Raw genomic sequence first — 13,436 nt, 5'->3', positions numbered from 1 at the left:
CTAAAAGTTGGAATATGGCCATTGTTATTTTCTGGCACTGTGTTGATCTGCAAATGCTTAACGGTATTTGTAATTCAGTTGAAATCTTCATACTTAAGTGCAATGTGAACTGAAAGGATTGCTGTTCCCAGAAATAAACATACATAAATAAACAAGCTGTGGCATGGATATTTGTTGCAAAGATATCCCAGTCTTCTTTTATTTGCATGCATTATCTTTATCTGCTCAGCATCAGTTTGCTTGCATGGTTAATAAGACATGGTTTTGTAATTCTGGCACTGTTGTAGGTGGCCTTTCTTGGGGAGAGTGATGATGAGTGATTTTGTCCACGGTGTTGGTCATTCCTTGGTCTGCCGAATTTTGTTGCAGATGTTGGTGAGGATGTCTGTCACTGTCTCTTCTCCATCCGCTCAGCTGGGATGTTGTCTATTCCTGCAGCATTCCCATTCTTCAGCAATCTTATGGCTACTTATATACTTCTTCCCACAGAATTGGAAAGTCATTGTTGTTCGACAAGTCCTGACTTGTGAGTACGCTGGGGACTCCTTGGTTCCGTTGGTTGTAAAGATCCGAACAATGCTCAGTCCATCTGTTGAGAATGTCTTCATCTTCTGTGAGACAGTTTCCTTCGTTGTCTTGGATGGTGTTGACTCATGACTGTCTCTGTTTTGTGAAGATCTTCACAATTTGAAATCTGAAACCACAGGCAGAAAAAATAATCGCCACAGATTAGGCTGGGTTCAGAAGTGGAAGAAGTACAACAGAACAGATGAGTACAGTGCAGGAAGTGTAACCAACATCAAAAGCACATCTTCCACATGTTCAAGAAGGTATTCAATATGGTGTGCCATGATGAACCCTGAGTCAGAATGAAGAGATACAATGTGGGACAGAAGCTGATCCAAGCCATCAAGCAGTTCTACACCAAAGCTCACAGTGCGGTTGTTCAAGGCATGGTTAGAGATTGTTTCCGTACATCAGTTGGAGTCTGACAAGGGTGCCTCCTTTCACCCACGCTGATCAACATTTTCCTGGAGCAAATAATAACACATACCCTGGAAGATCATATCAGCACATTTGGCATCGGAGAACAGATCAGAACCAACCCCGGGTTTGCCGATGCCATTGATGGGCTGGCAGGAAGTGAGGATGAATTGGCCTGCCTTGTGAACTGTCCAGACAATACATCTACTGGATATGACATGGAGATCAGCGCAGAGAAGACCAAGCTGATGAGAATCAATCAGTGACAAAAATCACAGTCTGTGGACAAGAACTAGAGGCTGTCAAATGGTTCAAGTATCTTGGTGCCATCATCAACCAAGGATCAAAGCCTGACATCCTTGCAAGGACAGCCCAAACAACAGCAATGCTGGCTAAGCTAAAACCAATTGGAGAGACAATAACATCGCTCTCAGATCCAAATTGAAACTCCTGCAAGCATTTGCATTCTCCATCTTCTTGTATGCATGCAAATCATGGACCTTGACAGCAGAAATGCAAAAAAAAAGATCCAGGCAGTAGAAATTAGATACTTCAGGAGGCTCCTCGGCATCTCCTATACAGACCATGTCTCAAACAATGGAGTGTGAAGAACCATCACCCAACACATAAGACACTATGAAGATCTACTGTCCACAGTAAAGAAGAGGAAACTGAGATGGTACGGCCACGTAACAAGATCAAGCGGACTTTCAAGAACCATTCTTCAGGGAACAGTGCAGGGAGAAAGAAAAAGGGGTGGACAGAGGAAGAAATGGGCAGACAACATTGCAGAGTGGGCTGAAAAGAACTTTGCTGCAACCCAGGCGTTCAGCCACAACTGTAAAAGATGGAAGCAACTGGTGCAGCACCCCTACAACTCTGGTGGGTTGTGGGATCCATAACCTTAATCTTTACCTTCATAAGGAAAAACAAAAACTAAAATTAATGTCTCATATTCTTTATAACTTATAACTTATGACCTGTTTTGTCCAATTTAACCAATTTACATTATAATTTCATAAGAATTTGTCATGGCTCCAATAATAGCCATTTTAATTATCTTGATTTAATGGTGTTTGTTTAAAATTTTATTGATTTAATGTTAGCACTTACATCTCTAATTTCATTCTGAAGCAAAGTGAAGTAATATCTTTCAGAGGGGTAATATTTCTTTAGGCCTGGAACATAAGTTTATAGTGGTGTCAAAATTCACCTGCAAAATTTCTGCCCGGTTAATTCACTGTAACGTTTGGAGAGCTGGGAGTCTTCAGGTCCTGCTTTCTAATTGTTTACAGCTTGCACTGTTCCCCAGTTTCTGCATGTTGGCAAGATATGTAGACTGCTTTGTTAAATTAGTTATATTCTCATCTGAGGGGGTCACTCATGTTAAATAAGGAAGTGTCTAGCTATAACACATGAGCTTCCATTGTTTACAGACTCAGTCGGTTGGAGGTTCCGTTAAAAGTGGTGAGCTGCCTATTGCTAGTAGGGGTGAATAGAGCTAAAAATAATGTTTTCTTCTGAGAGAGCTATGTTGGTATTTCTCAGAGATCTGACTGAGTACCACAGTTTTTCCACCCTATTGATGGACGGAATGATAAACCCAAGTGACAATAGCAGCAATGGTTTACAGCAAGGCTTGTAGATGGCTCAGGAAGTTACAATATGCAGATTACAAATGTAGCAAAAAGAACAGCACAGCTTTTGGCAACATAGAAATGAAGATGTGTCCTGATGATTCTTTGAAATAAGACCTTATATGATCTTATTTGATCAATGGGAGCAACCTTTCAGTATTTACCTTCCCAAACATATAAAATCATCATTTCACTCTTTTCTGAACTTGCAGCAAAATAATCTATCAAATCTTTGCATAGAATTATAATCTTTTGTATCTCCAGTGTCATTTATGTCACATTATTGAGTCTTTGCTGTAGCTTTTCCTGCAGGATATTACCAACACTTCTCAGTCATGGCTGAGATCAATCGAGACTGTGTAGTAACAGGATATACCTGCACTGGTGTTTCAGTTTAACAGATTGGGGAGTGTTAGTCTATTTGAAATCCCAAATTCCATGTGAAGCATTAGCCTGAAGGATCATTTGGACATGTGCAGATCTCTTGGCCTGTGATTGAGAGAGGAATCACGTGGAAGCTATTAGTATTCACTGTTACTAATAAGTAAATCGAACAGCAGCTTCCAGCATCTGAACATGAACAGTTAAATGTAGAAATCCTTAAGCTGTTGTATGATTTACCTTACACCTTTGGGAGCTCTGGAACTCTGCTGAGAGATCTGGCATTTAAACAAAAATTTCTTGAGCTTGTTCCAAAAAATGCACAATCTTTGTATCAAGGAGGATTTAAATATGTGAAAGTATTAATTACAACTTAAAAACAATAACTAATGTTGTAAAATTACTTTTGCATGTTTTATTTGGAGTATCTATATTTTAACAATTCATGAGTTTCATAAAAAATTAAAATATTGTCTTTCTATCTCATTCACTCAATCTCTTTCCATCTTGATTTTGCTTTCTATATAGAATCACAAATCAATACAAGACAGAAAGAGGCCCTTTGGCCCATCTAGTCTGTGCCAACCCATTTTATTGCCTGGTCCTATCTCCCTGCACCCAGACAGCAGCCCTCCTTACTTCTCTCCTCCATATATCTATCCAAACTTCTCATAAATGTTGCAACTGAGTGCTATGGCTTTCCTCTGCTAGGTGGCTCACTCCCTAACTGCATCCAGAACAATGTACAGATCGAGTACACTTTATCTGAAATGCTTGGAGCTAGAAGTGTTTCAGATTTTCAATTATTTTTGGATTTGGAATATATAATGAGATAGCTTGGGGCCGCCATCATTTCTGACTCTGAATTTATGTGGTACAAGTAAGTAGTCTCTACATTTGTTCGTCATGCGTGTGTACTGATAACAGCCATTCTGCAAACTCATCAATGAATTTCTTTGTTACTTTGTGATCAGCAGATGCTTTATCACCACAAATCTTTAAAAAAAAATTATGCTGTGCCTTTTCTTAAATTTCTTCCACCAGCCTGCTGAATGTTTGCAATTATCTTCAATTTTCAGTTTGTCATAGAACATAGAATAATACAGCGCAGTACCGGCCTTTTAGCCCACAATGTTGTGCTGACCCTTAAACCCTGCCTCTCATATAACCCTCCACCTTAAATTCCTCCATATACCTGTTTAGTAGTCTCTTAAATTTCACTATTGTATCTGCCTCCACCACTGACTCAGGCAGTACATTCCACGCACCAACCACTCTCTGAGTTAAAAACCTTCCTCTAATATCCCCCTTGAACTTCCCTCTCCTTACCTTAAAGCCATGTCCTCTTGTACTGAGCAGTGGTGCCCTGGGGAAGAGGCGCTGGCTGTCCACTCTATCTATTCCTCTTAATATCTTGTATACCTCTATCATGTCTCCTCTCATCCTCCTTCTATCCAAAGAGTAAAGCACTAGCTCCCTTAATCTCTGATCATAATGCATACTGTCTAAACCAGGCAGCATCCTGGTAAATCTCTTTTGTACACTTTCCAATGCTTCCACATCCTTCTTATAGTGAGGCGACCAGAACTGGACACAGTACTCCAAGTGTGGCCTAACCGGAGTTTTATAGAGCTGCATCATTACCCTGCGACTCTTAAACTCTATCACTCAACTTATGAAAGCTAACACTCCATAAGCTTTCTTAACTACCCTATCTACCTGTGAGGTAACTTTCAGGGATCTGTGGACATGTACCCCCAGATCCCTCTGCTCCTCCACACTCCCAAGTGTCCTGCCATTTACTTTGTACTCTGCCTTGGAATTTGTCCTTCCAAAGTGTACCACCTCACACTTCGCCGGGTTGAGCTCCATCTGCCACTTCTCAGCCCACTTCTGCATCCTGTCAAAGTCTCTCTGCAATCTTCGACAATCCTTAACACTATCCACAACACCACCAACCTTTGTGTCCTCTACAAATTTGCCAACCCACCCTTCTACCCCCACATCCAGGTCATTAATAAAAATCACGAAAAGTAGAGGTCCCAGAACCGATCCTTATGGGATACCACTAGTCACAACCATCCAATCCGAATATAGTCCCTCCACCATGACCCTCTGCTTTCTGCAGGCAAGCCAATTCTGAATCCACCTGGCCAAACTTCCCTGGATCCCATGCCTTCTGACTTTCTGAATAAGCCTACTGTGTGGTACCTTGTCAAATGCCTTACTAAAATCCATGAAGATCACATCCACTGCACTACCCTCATCTATGTTCCTGGCAATAGAGTTTTTCTATTTTTCATTAATTTCTGTTCATTACATATGTGAGGTCACTTCTCAGAACTGTTTATGGTATGCAGGAACCTGTGCATTGCATGGGAGCCTTCCCAGTGCCTTGTGGAAATTTCCATTTCTGATGCCAAGTCAGCGCCCAGCATTTTGGATTTCAAAGTTTTTTGGATTGGGGGGGGTACTCAACCTGTATTTGTTCAAAGTTCAAAGTAAAATTTATTATCAGAATACATGTCACCACATACAGCCCTGAGATTCTTTTTTCTGTGGGCATACTCAGCAAACCTATAGAATGGTAGCTGTAAACAGGATCAATGAACAACAAACTGTGCAAATGCAAATATAAATAAATGGCAATAAATAATGAGAGCATAAAATAACTAAGAGAGAGTTTTTAAAGTGAGACCATCGGTTGTGGGAACACCAGGAATAAAATGAGTATAGTTATCCTCTTTTGTTTAAGAGTCTGGTGGTTGAGAAGTAGTAACTGTTCCTGAACCTAGTGGTGTGAGTCCTGAGGCACATGTATTTTCTATCTGATGGCAGCAACAGCAAGAAAAGAGCATAGCCATGTTGGTGAGACCAAAAGCTGTTCGGGATTCCAAAAAGTTCAAAATTTAAAAAGTCACCTACCACAGGCACCGTTACCCCTGTGGGAGTGGCCGAATTCCATGTTTCTGATTGCTGTGGATGTTCATTTAAAGTGGCCGGAGGTTATACCAATGAAGTCAACCACCTCAGCAAAGACTGTCTCCCCTCTGAGGATTATCTTCACCGGAAATGATTTACCAGAAGAAATTGTGAGTTACTGCTCCTCAACCCTCAGACCACAATACACATCAGAAGAATTCCGACTGTGCATTCCAAGTCAGCTGCTCTTCACCCAGCAATGAATGGGTTAACTGAAAGGCTTATCCAAACCTTCAAGAAGTCCGTTAAAGTGATGGACAAGGAGGACATTTCTGTGCAGCAGAAGGACAACTTTTTGGGTGTCAGAACTCTCTTCATGCAATGACAAATCAGACACCTGCAATGCTGTTCATGAACAGGAATCTGAGATCTTGCATAGCCTCCTGAAACCAGACCTCTGGAGAAAAGTACAGAATAAGCAGTTCAGCCATTTGCCAAGTGAAGGAGCAAGAGGTTTTGAGATTGGACAGGAAGTCCTAGCACATGATTACCAAGAAGGCAGATAGACAACCAGTAGGATGGACCACTGATGTACACAGTGGATGTTGGAGATCAGACGCGGAGATGTCATGTGGACCAGATTCTGGAAGCTCAACAGAAGAACACACCTGAGTCAACTGCATCCAACAAGGCAGACATGTTAGTCACTGGACTTGCCTCTCTGTGATGATTTCACGGATAGCAACTTGACAGCAGAAACTGAGAATGTTGTCTTGGACAAGTCACCTGCAAACCCAGTGCCACTCCACAGGTCCAGAGGTGCACCAAGTATCTTATCATTGACAAGACACCTGCCAAACCTGATGCCTCCCCACAGGTCCAGAGGAGCAATCCTGAAAGAAACAGAGCACCAAAAGAACTTTAGAACCGTGAAGTTAGTTATGGACTGTTATTGTGGCATGTTTATTTGGAATATGGGTTTATGAAAGGGCAAGTGAATGGTTTGTACACAGACAGTTTTACGTTGCATTAATCTAATGGAGAGAGGAAGTGTAATGTATGGATCTATTTCTTTTAGAGCAGTGACACCTCCCTTACCCCCAGTTAGCTCAATGTATTGATCTGTTGTCTATGCCTTTGCATTGTTCTGTCTCTTTCTTTCTCACTGCAATGTGAATACACCAGTTAAAGCCATCTCCCACATGCGTGCTTTTATTTGATATATATCTAGTTGTGCACAGACGCAACACAAAATCTGTTGGACTCCCACTGGCTATAAATTGCTGTTCAGTAGTCTACAAAAAGACTTGAAGCATAATCTGGGCCACTAACAACATAGAATATGAGGTAGTCATCCAGTTTTTTTTGCCCACTGCTGTTAAATATGCCACACTCCTGTGCAGGTGATAGTGCTGCAGCCTTATCATGCCCTGTCACTCAGCTGCAGTCTGTTTGTATCTTCTCTTTTTGACCGCATGGGTTTCCTCCACTGTGCTCCAGTTTTCTCCCGTGACCCAAAGGCATGCTGGCTGATTGAACGCTGTAAGTGATCTCTTGTGCAGGTAAGTGTGAGAAGAATGGAAGAATGTAGGTGGGCATATAAATTGTAGGACCTCGTGGAAATGAGACTAATAGGATTGCACTGAGAACTGGCATGGGACAAATGGACTAAATGGCTTCCGGTGTTGTATGTATGGGGAACATATTGAGTTCAAATCCAGCGTCCTCTGTAAGGAGCCTGTATTTCCTCTGTGTGCAAAGTGTGGGTTTCCCAGGGTGCTCGGGTTTCCAGCCTCAGTCCAAAGATGTACTAGTTGGTTAATTGGTCATTGTAAATTGTCCCACGATTAGTTGGGGTTAAACCAGTGGGTTGGTGGGCACGGCGCGGCTCGAAGGCGGTAGCGTGCTGTATCTCTAAATAAATAAAAATTAAAGTATTACTTCAGGTTTTATAGTTTACAATGGAATTCTTGGTTGTTAGAATTAGTTACACTATTGGTACACTGGATGGCGCTGGTAATAGTTTTTGTGCTCCTAAGTAATGTTACTTAGGAGAACATTGCAATGTTCGGTGCACAAATAAACCTTGCCAGTTTGTTGTGAGTGGAATGAACAGAATTATTTCGCAACAAGCTAGGATTTATGTTTTCTGTAAATGCTTTTGCTACTGTCAGTCATTTCGTAATAAAACATAGTGCCACCAAGAGATCAGGCCTGCTTCGATGTTTGCTCCCAAATCTTGGTTCACTATTTTCAACAGTAATGGATTTTAAAAGTGTAATGGTTTCTTTAATTTTTTTTACCTTTCTCTGCAAATGCACGTCATTTAATTGATTACGCAATACGCAAGCATTCTGTTTTAGGTAGGTGCTTTAAGTCTAATACAAAAAAATCTAAAATGTTTGTGGTCTTTGCTTATCTGTTTTTAGGGGAGGGGCAAAATGCAATTTACAAATATAGTGAACACTGTCTCCAACTCTGTAAAGTTGTTCATCAGATAAGCTTGGTTTTGTCACATGCTTTAACTAAAACTTAATCTGATCTGCAACTGTAATCATACTGCTAAAAGATCAAATGGACAATGGGATTACAATGTATCACAGAAGATGCACCCTTTGGCACTGCATTGTCAAATTCTGCATTACCAAGTGGTTGATTAAAAGTGCTAAATTCAATGAAGAGTCTGATGTCTCTTACCTATTATTGATCCGGGGGCTATGGAACTGTGCAATAAATTAATGTTTTAGTGTGGGAGAGGAAAGGACTCCTACGTGCAATATCTTACCACCGGTTACTTTGTTTTTAGATAAATGAAGCACAAAAGCACAGGATGATTTTGATAACTTCTGCAAAGTTGTTTTATTGTAAACTGTGTGAAACAGGAATGAAACGGACAAAGTAATTTCAAAGGGGAAAGCAAAAGGAATAAACTGTAATCCTATTGTCATTTTCAGCCATTTAATTGCTTGACATTTCTGTGCCAATGAGGCATAGGCCTACATAGTGTAGGCCTTGAGTTTACAGTAGAAAGATCACAACCATTTCTTTACAGATATTCTATAGATTCCTGCAAACATTCATATGTGAATTTGCTTGCTTGAGGTTTTGCATTTTTTAAATTGAACTCCGTAAGTGAGGTATATGACATTGAGAAGACTGTTTTATCCTAAAAACGAACATGTTAAACTTTTTTACTCTATTGTGGTCAATCCAAGGAAGACTGTTGAGAATCTCTCCAAGAGCACTTCAGCTCACTTGAGGAGCAGCCTCAATACAGGGGCAAGGTCCAGCACCTGGCCGCATAGTGTGCCGACAACAACCTGGCCCTTACACCTAGAAACCATGGAGATCATTGTGGACTTCAGGCATGCTAGGAGCCACACTCACGTCCCCATCTACATCAACGGAGCTGTAGTGGAGTGTGTATCAAGCTTCAAATTCCTTGGTGTCCACATTTCTGAGGATCTCACCTGGTCCCTGAACTCCTCCATCCTGATCAAAAAAGGCACAACAGCCCCTTTATTTCCTGAGCAGCATCAAGAAAGCTCACCTCTGTCCCAGGATACTGACGGACTTTTACTGCTGTACCATTGAGAGCATACTCACCAACTGCATCTCAGTGTGGTATGGCAATTGTCCTGTATCGGACCGCAAAGCACTCCAGTGTGGTGAAAACTGCCCAGCGGATTATTAACACCCAGTTGCCCACCATTGAGAACATCTACTATAAATGCTGCCTAGGCAGGGCGAAAAGCATTATCAAGGATGCATCTCACCCTAACCATGGACTTTTTACTCTCCTCCCATCCGGTAGGTGCTACAGGAGCCTCCACTCCCGCACCAGCAGGCACAGGAAGAGCTTCTTCCCTGAGGCTGTGACCCTGCTGAACCTCACATCACAGCATTAAGCAGTATTGTACCCATATTGAACTGTCTCAGTACTTTTATATTTGTGTGCTGTTGTACTTTTTATTTGCAGTTATTTTGTAAATAACACTATTCTTTGCATTTCTGGTTAGATGCTAACTGCATTTCATTGGCTTTGTATCTGCACAATGACAATAAAGTTGAATCTCATCTAATCTAATCTAAGTAAACTATTTTTAAAGAAATCTTGGATTGATTCCACTTAGGAATGATTGCTATAAGCCGCCAAGTAATTTGCACATTTCAGTCTTTCAGAGTAGGTGGGCATATTGAAACTTTTTATAAGTTTTTAAGACTCTTTCTGTTGTGTAATTAATATTTCAATAATATATTGTTTAAGCATTCTTGATCATTTAAATAACTCATTACGGGTTATATGTACAAATATGTGAATTGCATATGTTAATTGATAAAGTGCTCACTTCCATTAAAGTAAAAAGAAAACAAAGTTAGACTGTCATCCCCTTGGTTTACTTTCAATTATTTCCATACCTCCCATTGGATCAGCTCCAATTTGCCTATTATCACAACTGGTCAATAGCAGCTGCTATTTCATTTGCTCTTCACACAGTCTGGGAACATCTGAATACTGAAGATGCATACAGTACATCAGGATGCTCTTCATTGACTTCAGCTCCGCATTCCACACTGTCATCCCCTAAAGACTAATCAATAAGCTCCAAGACCTAGGCCTCAATACCTGCTTGAACAACCAAATCCTCTATTTCCTTGCTTGCAAACCCCAGTCAGTTCAGTTTGGCAACAACATTCTCTACACAAGTGCACCGCAAGGATTTGTGCTTAGCCCCTGCTCTACTACTCACTTTATAATTATGACTGTGAGGTTCGGTACAGTTGCAATGCTACTTTTAAGTTTGCTGACGACACCAGTGGCTTTGGCAGAATCAAGTGTGGTAATGAGTCCACATGTAGGAGGGATACTGAAAATTTGGCTGAGTGGTGCCACAGTAACCACCTCTCACTCAGTGTCAGCAAGACCAAGGAGCTGATTATTGACTTCAGGAGGAGGAAACTAGAGGTCCATGAGCCAGTCCTCATCAGGGGAACAGAGGTGGAGAGAATTAGCAGCTTTAAATTCCTCCGTGTTATTATTTCAGAAGACCTGTCCTGGGCCCAGCATGTAAGTGCAATTATGAAGAAAACACAGAAGCGTCTCTACTGCCTTAGGAGTTTGTGGAGATTTTTTGACAAACTTCTAAAGATGTGTAGTGGGGCGTATATTGACTGGCTGCATCACAGCCTGGTGCGGAAGCACCAATGCCCTTGAATGGAAAATCCTACAAAAAGTTCTGGATATGGCCCAGTCCATCATAGGCAAAGCACTATGGCATGAAACACTGTCGCAAGAAAGCAGTATTCATCATCAGCAGTCATATAGCAGAGGGAAGAAACTGTTCCTGAATCACTGAGTGTGTGCCTTCAGACTTCTGTACCTCCTTCCTGATGGTAACAATGAGAAGAGGGCATGTCCATTATTAAGGGGTCCTTAATGGACGTCGCCTTTCTGAGGCAGTGCTACTTGAAGATGCCTTGAACACTACAGAGCCTAGTACCCAAGACTGAGCTGACTAATCTTGCAACTTTTTGTAGCTCCTTTCCGCTCCATACAACAGCACCCCCCCCCCCCTCCCCATACCAGACAGTGATGTAGCCTGTCAGAATGCTCTCCACAGTATATCTATAGAAATTTTCAAGTCCTTGGGTAACAAACCAAATCTCTTCAAACTCCAAATGAGATGTACCCTGTTAGGTCTCCAGTCTAAGCCAATTATAGTGATAAAGTGCATTCTTCTGCCATCTTCATCTGCAGGTAGGCCTCAGCTAAGTCTACTTTGCTGAAGTGTTTCACTCCAGAAAGGTTTGCAAAAGTACCCTCTATCCTGGGCAGAGGGTATTGATCTACTTTCAATACTGCATTGATGGTGACCCTAAAATTACCAAAGATCCTGATTGACCCATCCTTGGCGACAGGGACCATTGGCATTGCCCAAGGGCTGCACTCAGTATTGGAAAGAATTCCTTCAGCCACCTTGTGATGTAGCTCACTGGCTACTTTATCTGGCCTCAGGAACCAGACGGGCTTTGTAAAACTTGGGTGTAGCATTTTCATTTAACACTATTTCATTCTTAAAACATTTGAGTTTTCCAATGCCATCCTTGAACACTACTGTAGGATCATTCGGTACCTTTCTTAATTCACTGAACCTGACAATTTTTGACAGTATCTTCAATTTAGTAACGTGAACTGAATTGGGCTCCCTTTCCTTTTAATCCTGCTTATGAAACCTAAACTGTTCTGCAATCAGCAAAGCTTTTGGCTCTTAATGTTCCTGCTCTACCTTCACTGATATCAGCAAAGCTAATTTCTGCTGGTTTGGTTGAAGCAGTTAAACTTCTAAGCAAACTGTTTTTCCACCAATTGCACTCAATGTCACTGGTACTCTCTTTTCATTGGCTATTTCATTCATTTCAAGATACTGCTCAATTGGTTCAGTGCACATCACCCAGTTACAGTATCTATCTTTCTGACATAGCCAGCCATTTCTGCTTTTTAAAAGTGTATTAATATTATCACTGGTTAATGACCCAGTTAATTTTGTCTATTTTCTGCCTTTTTTTAAACTTGACCATCTCTCTCCCCTTCTGAAGAAGAAACATGCCACTCTCCAGCAGTTGTCTCGAGTTTGTTTTAAAACTTCCTTGTCACCACTGTTATGTTTTGTAATTCTGAAAACGAATAGACAGAAAAACCCAGGAGTTGCGGGTTTGGATTTTTTCTTTTCCTTAGGCATTCATGTATGATGTGGTGGCATAGTGATGTCTGCCATAAATGTACTACTTAACACTCTGTATCACCAATAATGAGTTACGAGGGGTGATTGATAAGTTTGTGGCCTAAGGTAGAAGGAGTCAATTTTAGAAAACCTAGCACATTTATTTTTCCTACATTTACACACGTAGTCCAGCGGTCATGGAGCATACAGATCCCTTCTTTGTAGAAGTCGGCGTCTTGTACCTCCAGAAGTGGTCCACAGCAGGGGTGATTGATAAGTTTGTGGCCTAAGGTGGAAGGAGATGATTTATTAACTTCAAACTTTCTGCATCTTCACTCAAAGAGATGAACTGCATCTGCACGTAATGAGAGTTGTATAACTCATCTCTTTCTACCTTAGGCCAAGAAATTATCAATCACCCCTGCCGTGGACCACTTCTACAAAGAAGGGTTCCTTATGCTCTGCAACCGCTGGACTAAGTGTGTAAATGTAGAAGGGGACTGTGTTGAAAAATAAATGTGCTAAGTTTTCTAAAATTGACTCCTACCTTCGGCCACCAACTTATCAATCACCCCTCAAAGGTAAACAAACAAATAGTGCTTAATTAAACAACTTATTTACAATTTTTCTCAAATATTACTGAAATATTCAGTTCACTACAGAGCGAGTCAGTAACTTTAAATTCCTCGGCATTATCATTTCAGAGGATCTGTACTGCGACCAGCATGCATGTATCACTACAAAAATAGGTACAGCCATGCCTCTACTTTCTTGGAAGTTTGCACAAATT

The 13,436-nt window shown here is 41.1% G+C and overlaps 1 protein-coding gene and 1 pseudogene across 7 annotated transcripts in view; both read left to right on the top strand.

Moving 5' to 3' along the window:
* The window catches only part of LOC132403056 (ras and Rab interactor 2-like), a 172,448-nt gene that overhangs the window by 41,409 nt on the left and 117,603 nt on the right, over window positions 1-13,436 (top strand). The window lies entirely within an intron of this gene.
* Window positions 870-13,436, top strand: part of LOC132402397 (ferritin, heavy subunit-like) — a 33,707-nt pseudogene continuing 21,140 nt past the window's right edge.

This window comes from Hypanus sabinus, chromosome 12 (assembly GCF_030144855.1).
Source record: "Hypanus sabinus isolate sHypSab1 chromosome 12, sHypSab1.hap1, whole genome shotgun sequence".
Lineage (NCBI taxonomy): Eukaryota > Metazoa > Chordata > Chondrichthyes > Myliobatiformes > Dasyatidae > Hypanus > Hypanus sabinus.
Note: the sequence above shows the minus strand (reverse complement) of the source record. Positions and strands in the feature narration are given on the sequence as shown.